This window comes from Papio anubis, chromosome 19 (assembly GCF_008728515.1).
Source record: "Papio anubis isolate 15944 chromosome 19, Panubis1.0, whole genome shotgun sequence".
In the NCBI taxonomy this organism is placed as follows: domain Eukaryota; kingdom Metazoa; phylum Chordata; class Mammalia; order Primates; family Cercopithecidae; genus Papio; species Papio anubis.
The window spans coordinates 17,936,809-17,944,327 of NC_044994.1; the positions used below are offsets into that span (position 1 = coordinate 17,936,809).

At 37.3% G+C, this 7,519-nt stretch overlaps 1 long non-coding RNA gene across 1 annotated transcript; it reads right to left on the reverse strand.

Annotated features, from left to right (window-relative positions):
• Window positions 1-1,875: 1,875 nt before the first annotated feature.
• LOC103879630 lies at window positions 1,876-6,896 on the reverse strand. Its single transcript, XR_002518650.2, has 2 exons — window positions 3,855-6,896; window positions 1,876-2,187 (listed from the first exon to the last, which is right to left on the reverse strand). It is a non-coding gene; the product is annotated as an uncharacterized LOC103879630 (long non-coding RNA).
• Window positions 6,897-7,519: the final 623 nt, after the last annotated feature.

Here is a 7,519-nt window from a genome sequence, read left to right on the forward strand (position 1 = left end):
TCCAAAGAAAAGACTCTCTAATAATGGGATTTCATGAAAATTGTCTGGGGAACAGGAAGGACATTCCAGCATCTGTAACACCACTTTATGTACTTACAAGTACTCCTCCCTGCCACAGTTAGAAACAAAACATCAACACATATATTCTAGTGATCATATTCAAGACACAATTTGAACTATATATGCCTATAACTGCTTACCGTGTCAGACACTGTGCAAGGTTCTTTGCATACATGATTCCAGGTAATCTCCTCAATGGCTCTATGCAACAGGTGTGACTTTCCCCATACTGCAGATAAGTAAATAACTCTCTGGTTTCACACAACTGGAGAGAGACAGATCCCTGCTCACAACCATTCTGCTATATAACAGTAACACCAATACACCTTTTATTCTCAGCATCTTGGGAAAAATAAAGCATTATGGTGGATTTTTAAGTTTTTTCCATCTTACTTTGTGATCTATACTTTAATTTTTCACTGATGTTTATGATAAAGGGGAGTAAATGGAGACAGGTATTTCCCATAAGAATGTCTTAGTAAATTCAAAATCCAAAGTTTATCTCTTCTGCTTCAAATACTTTGAAATAATAGATGAGAAAGAAAACATGACAAAAGAAAAAAGAAAACAACAAAACAGAAAGATGTATCAAGGTTCAAAGCAACTCAAAGGTCCCTGTGGATCAATGACACAGAAACCCAGAGCAATAACGGGAAGGTGGGGGAGATGCTAAAACCACAGCCTATCAGATTCTGGTGGTCATTAAGCTCGCTCCAACAAGGTAATGGGGACTAAAAGTGTTCTATGCCAGATGGACATCTAGAGCTAGGCTCACTGCTTGAAGCCAGAAGCTGGAGGGTGTTTCTCTACTGTCCTAAAAGGAGATTTTTTTTTTTAATGCTACTGAATGAGGACTGAGGCTTCAGTTGTTAAAAAGCCAGGAGCCTAGCAAAGTGGGAGGAAACAAGTTGCCTTCTGGTTCTGTGAACAGATGAGTTATACATTTCTAATACTATCAGAAACACTGTACGATGATAACACCTTGTTCATAACTAGAGTGCAAGGGCCTCAGTGAAAGCAACTGTATAATCTCTAGGTAGAAAGAAGTGGGTACAAAGGGAGAAAGCAAAGGAAAAAACAATCTCCCCACTTAAGCTGAGTTCATAAACCCAAATCCCAAACCACAAAGAAAACAAAATGTTCACACAGAGAGCCAGAAACAAATAAATTAGTTAAATAAACTCACTTCAAATGAGATCCATGTCACAAAACCGTCTAAGAAAGACTTCAAAATATGTGGTTAGGATGGTCAAAAATATAAATGAGCAACATCATCTAGAAAAATGTAATAACAAATAATAAAACAAGATACTTATGAAAAATAGGAGTTTTAGAATGTAAAAAAATAGAGAGAAATAGAAAAAAAATTAAGAGAATAAATTACAGACTGGACTGAAGAGATTTAGTAAATATGAGCAGTTCTGACATGTATTCAATGGGAGTTCCAGCAAAAGATCATTGAAAAAATGATGGTTGAGAATTTCCCAGAGATGAAGAAAGACATACATCCTCAGACTAAATGTGTGCTTCAAGTTCTTGGCAGGATAAAGAAGAATAAAATCACAGCCAGTTTGAAAAAAATCTAAAAGCTGCCAAAAATGACAGATTACCTACAAAATAATAGCAATTAGGCTGGTAACAACACCTTCATGAGCAAAAATACAGACCAAAAGATAATAAAATAACATTTTCCAACTGCTCAGGTAAGGAAATAGTAAATCTCAGATTTTATACACAGCTAAACATTTAATTAAGGCAGAGAGGGAAAAATAAAGGCTTTTTTACATGTATAAAAATAAAAGAGTTTACCACTCATAGATGCTTATTAAAAGATTTATTAAAGACGTTGTTCCGCATGAAGGGAAAGGGAAGTCAGCCTGAAGATGGTGACGCACAACTCCACCATATCCAATGCCCCAGCCATAGGATAATTCTATTTTCCTATCCCTCTTGAAGTCATGCTTGGCCATATGACTTGCTTTGGCCAAGGAAATGTGAGCAAACATGATGGATAATTCTCTTGCACAGAAGCTTTAAGAGCCAGCGTACCCTCTCCCTTCTGCCTCTGCTGATGCTGGCTGCTCCTTCAGATGGCCTTCAGAATGCAGGAACTGAATCCCAGCCAACCTGGAATGTAAACAAGAAATAAAACTGTATTGTTTCAGCCCTGCTTTTAAAGTTGTTACTGCAGTATTATGACTAAGAAGGACAATTATGCAAAATTGGAGAGATTACAGAAATTGATAAAATATGCTGGGAAATTAATTAAAAATCAATTAGAGAAATACTAATTTTTAATGAACTGCCAAATCTCTAGGCAATGATAGCACAGAATATGTTCAAAGGAGAATGTAAATGTACTCTGAAAGAAATACTGAATAATCTTAAGCTTTGTTTAAAAATGTATAGATAAAGGCCAGGCGCAGTGGCTCACGCCTGTAATCCCAGCACCTTGGGAGGCCAAGGCGGGTGGATCACTGGAGGTTAGAAGTTTGAGACAGGCCTGGCCAACATGGCAAAACCTCGTCTCTACTAAAAACATAAAAATTAGCTGGATGTGGTGGTGCACACCTGTAATCCCAGCTACTCAGGAGCCTGAGGCAGGAGACTCTCTTGAACCTGGGAGGCAGAGGTTACAGTGAGCTGAGATCTTACCACTTGCACTCCAGCCTGGGCGACAAGCGATACCCCATCTCAAAAAATTAACTAATTAATTAAAAATGTATACATAAGTATATGTGTTTAAAATTTAAGATACTCAACAGCAAAATGGAAAAGCAGTCTAGTTTTCAAACCATAGAGTGGGGGAAGGGGAATACTGACAACTCACCCAATTCATGTGAAATTAGAACAAAGGGAGAAGAGGGGGACAAAATGATGATAAACAGAAATCAGAAAAGAATATGGCAGAAATTGGTCCAAATGTAAAAATTACAATAAAATGAAAGGAGAAAAGTCACATATTAAAAGACCAATCAAACTGGATCAAGCCGAATCTAATTACGTTGAATTTTTTTAAATCAACCTATTTGCTGCACTGTCGAAAACATACCTAACACAAAATCACACAAAAAGATATGGACAAAAGACACTAGAGAAATTGTTTTCGACTGAACTGTACTCGCTCCAAAATTCATATGTTGAAGTACCACCCCCAGTACTTCAGAGCGTGACCTATTTGGTGATGGGGTCTGTAAAGAGGTAATTCAGTGAAAAATGAGGTCATTCGGTGGGCCCTAATCCAATATGACTGATGTCCTTATAAAAAGAGGAAATTAGGACACAGAGACACACAAAGGGAAGACCATATGAAGACACAGGGAGACAACAGACATCTGAAAGCCAAGGAGAAGCCTCGGGAGAAACCAACCCCGGTGACTCAGACTTCCAGCCTCCAGGACTGTGAGAAAATAAATTTCTGTTGTGTAAGTCATCCATTCTGTGGTACTTTGTTCCGACATTCCTAGCAAACTAATACACTCATCCAAAAACATGCCAGTGGCAATATGAATGTCAGTCAAAACAGAATTAAAATCTAAAAGAATTAATAACATTATGAGACATCAGCCATGCAAAAGGACCAGTCCCCTAAGACATAAAGCCATTCTCTCTTGAACCCTCTCCAGCCAATTAGTTCCTACCCCTCCAAAAACACATCACTACTTCACATTATCAAAAACTAACAGTCGGTTTCCAGTCTAACACAGCCTTTTGCAGCATTGGGCGGAGTGGATGATACCCTCCTTCTAGGAAACCTTTCTTCACTTTCCTCCTTGACACAGTACTCTTCTCACCTCCTCCCTCGCACTGGCTGCTCTGCCTTTCCCAGCCTTAAATACTAGCTAGAGGTGCCGGGTACAGGCTTCTGATGCCTTCTCTCTCCACCTGAATGCTCAAGACAGAGCAGAGGCTGTGGCTGTCTCCTGAGAACAGCTGCAGTGGTGATGTGGAGGGGTGTGGGAATAATTGTCCCCTGTGATGCAGGGCAGAGTGAAGGCAGGGCAGGAAGTGGACAAGGGACCAAGCAGACACACAGGCACAAAATCATGCACAGGCATCACAACTCTGTCCTGCAAAGGGACCTCTTCGTTTTCATCCCCATATCTGATTCACCCAGGTCTTTCCCATCTCACTAAATGGCAATCCCATTCACTCAATATCTCAGGCAAAAATTTTAGGAACCACTCTTGATCCCTTTGTTGCTACACTCTCTGACATCCAGTTCATCAGCAAATCCAGTGGGCCAAGTATCCAAAATACTGAATCACCCCACTTCTGACCATCACCTCTATAGTACAAACCACTGCCCCCTCTCCTGCCTGGATGACTCCATTCGCCTCCTCACCGGTCCCCATCTCCCATTTTGTTTCACTATGGTTCTTTCTCCACACAGCCGACAAATGAATCCATTCAAAATGAGAGTCATCCCCTGTCACCCTGATCTTGCCATGCTTGAAGCACACTCATGGTGCTCTCTCAACATAACTTCCCCCCTCCTCTGTGCCTTCTTTCCATTGTCTCCACTTGGAATGATCTTCCCCAGACACCCACATGACTCGTCTTCTTGCTTTGTCCAGTCCACCACATGGGTGGCCTCCTGAGAGTGCCTTCTCTAGCCAGTCCCGTAGTGTGGCTCCCCATCCAAGCCGACCGTGTCTCCCCTCTCCCTGCTTTATCCTTCTGCACAGTACTGGCTGTGACATCTGATATTAGGTGAAATCTGCTTATTAGAAATCATCTGTCTCCCCAACTAGGATAACAGCTCCCTGAAAGTAGTGTCTTTCTTGGTCTTGTCCACTATGCCTGGAACAGTGCAGGACACATCATTGGTACTCAGTAAACATTTGTTGATGTCATGAATACTTAGGTCAGTGAATTTATCATGAAATTGTATGTACCTAATAGCAAGGAGGCATGAAGTCATTCCCTCTTAAACCCCCTGGAATCAGCAAGGCCTTGAAATGTTTAAGCAAAATCTGAGAGAATCCAAGAGAAACTCACAATCTTCAAGTTATATCTTTGTTTATATCAAGTGTGACAGATAAAGCAGACTTTTTAAAATAATAAGAATGTAGCAGATTTAAACAACAAATTAATGTTTGCTCCAAAATATGCATGAAACTCTATATTCCCCAAATAGAGAATATATATCCTTTATATGTGCACATTGATGAAAACTTATGATACACTAAATCAGAAAGGAAGCTCTAACACATTTCAATGACTCTGTATCATAGATTCTATCCATCATTTCTAGCAAATTTCAATGAATCTATATCAAATATAGACCAATGAATATGGTCTATATTTCATGAATCTAGGCTATATTTTGTGAACATGACAAAATTAAAATCAAAGTCAACAATAAAAATACAGGAAGTTAAGGAATACATATTTGGTAACCAAAAATTGGGCCTCTAACTATGCATGGGTTGAAAGAAAATTAGAACAGAAATTACTGTATTACATTTCAAAACTTGTGCTGTGTATCTAAAGTATTACTTACAGTTAAATGTATGGCCTTCAATGAATTTGCTACAAAACCAAAAAAATTAAGCATTCAAATCAAGAAATTAGAATAACAACAGAGTACATTATAAATGCATGAGGCAGGAAGCAAAATACAACAAAAGACACTTATGAAATAGAAAGAAAGAATAGGAAGCATCTATAAAATAAAAGTTATCTTTGGAATAACAAGATGTTGAGTAATATTAACAAATAAAAAGGACATCACTACATACAGAGGAGGACAAAATCATTAGAAGTACTTTACATAACTTTGTGCCAATTAATGGATAATTTTGTATAAAAATAAGTGTATCAACATTGAAGAAATAGAAAACCTAACTAAATTAATAAACTACACACTGAAAAAAGTAGCAGCCAAATCTCCTCCACTCCCAATTTTTCCCCTCAAAACAAGTGGCACAGTTTTATAGATGAGGCTTAACAAACCTTTAAGAAACCCATCATCCCCATCTTAAAAACTATTTTATAAAAGAGAAAGTGGGAAGACAAGCCAATTAAGTTTATACCCTATACCTAAAGAGAACAAAGACAATAGAAGGAAAGGTAGAAAAACAAAACAAAGCAAAGTAAAACCATACAGGAAAAAATTGATACATTTGGTTCATTAAAATTTAAAGTTTTTCTACATCAAAAGATAGCATAAGCAAAATGAAAGATCCATCCCAGAAAAATAACTTCTAGGAGAAGTTATTTGCATATACAGTCTATATAAAGCAAAGGAATATGTGAAAAATGTATAAAATCAGAAAAAAGGACAAATTAATGCAACAAATGGAAAAAGTATATACTCCCAAGCAATTCACAAAACTATAATAGATAATAAGCTTTTAAAGAAAGTCTCAGTCTCATTAGTAATCAAAGAAATGCAAAGCGAACCAACAATGAGATGCCAATTTAATTCCCAACATATTGGCAAATCTAAAAGCCTCATAATACCTCGTGTTGAGAAGAATATTGAGAAAGGCTAAGCTCTCATATACGGTTGGTGAACCTATAAACTGGTTCCACAACTTTGGAGCACAATATGGCAATAATAAGTAAGGATAGCGTGGCTAATAGCCTAAAAAGTCCAATTCTTGGTATATAATTCATATAAATTCTCTGACACGTGACATGCTCAAGAATGATTGTTGCGGCAATTTTTGTTGTAGCAGGGGAAAAAAATCAGAAACAACTTAAATGTTCATTAAGCACAAATTGGCTAAATAAATTGTGGTATATTCATACAAAGGACTTTATACAACAATCAAAATAAATGAATTAGAGCTGCAATTATCGACATGGATAACTCTCAGAAACATTAGGTTAAGCAAAAAAAAAAAAAAAAAGAGGCCAGTTATAGAATATATACAATATATTATCAGTATAAGACTGAAAACATACAAAGCAACACAATTTAATGTTTGTATGTGGTGTATATGCAGTGATTCTATTAGTATAAAAACATGCATAAGAATAACAATGTTGGTACTCAAGATAGTGCTAACATCTGGAGAAGAAGAGATGGTTATGTTATCAAGGAGGTGTAATACACAGCAGGCTTTAACTATGTTGATGAATGAACGGATAGATGATAGATAGATAGATAGATAGATAGATAGATAGATAGATAGATAGATAGATAGTATTTTTATTCCCTTAAGAAAAGATCCAAAGCAAATAAGGCAAAATGTTAACATCTGTTAAAGTTCCACGGTATGTAAGTGGGTGTTTGTTACATTACTTATTCTCAATGATTTTTTTTTCTGTATGTTTGCAGTATTTCATAACAAAAAATAAAAACAAGGCAGGAGGCAGGAATACAGCGAAAGGAAGGACTAAAAGAAGAGAGGACGGGGGAGCAAATCAGGTTAGAATTATCTGGAAACTGGGGGAAAGAAAACAAATACCAGAAGGTAAAGCAAAAAGGACGAGCGAAACAGACAAG